The sequence below is a fragment of the Olea europaea genome, chromosome 15 (genome assembly GCF_002742605.1).
Source record: "Olea europaea var. sylvestris chromosome 15, O_europaea_v1, whole genome shotgun sequence".
In the NCBI taxonomy this organism is placed as follows: domain Eukaryota; kingdom Viridiplantae; phylum Streptophyta; class Magnoliopsida; order Lamiales; family Oleaceae; genus Olea; species Olea europaea.
In genome coordinates this window covers 23,328,716-23,329,398 of record NC_036251.1, presented here as the reverse complement: position 1 = coordinate 23,329,398, position 683 = coordinate 23,328,716, and positions in this window count along the sequence as shown.

Genomic DNA, 683 nt, shown 5'->3' with positions numbered 1-683 from the left:
CATGCTGCATGGGAGTATCTAACAGAGATGGGTATTGAACATTGGGCACGATCACATTTTTCAGGACGTCGATACAGCATGATGATGTCGAACAATGCGGAGTAGCTTAACGCTTTATTCAAGAAAGATCGAGAGTTACCAATTCTCGCAATGATTGAGAACATTCGTGACAAGCTACAACAATAATTTCATGATCGACGTGAGGAATCACAGAGTTGTGCAAGTGTGCTAACCCCGGCTCAAGAAGATAAGCTCTTCAAGACTCTAGATGCGGCAAGAAAGGTATATGTAGAACCACTGGTTCAATTTCGCTTCTCCGTGAGATGTGCACGTAATTTCGGATACATTGTGGACTTGAATGATAACACATGCACGTGTAGATAATTTCAGTTGGAGAGTTTTCCGTGTACACATGCAGTGGCGGTGACTATATATAGAGGAATTCCACCACACACCTTATGCAGTGCTTATTACACGACTGGTTCTTGGAGAGCAGCATATGTGGAAACCATATTTCCTGTACCGAATGAAGCCGAGTGGAAAGTTCCCGATCACATTCTCTCATTGAATAACTTGTTGTCACCAGCAGTCGGTCCACACGCTCCTGGACGTACACGTGCATTTAGAATACCATCGATCGGAGAATTTTTTCGGCTTGTAAGTACGGCAGGGGCGGGGCAACA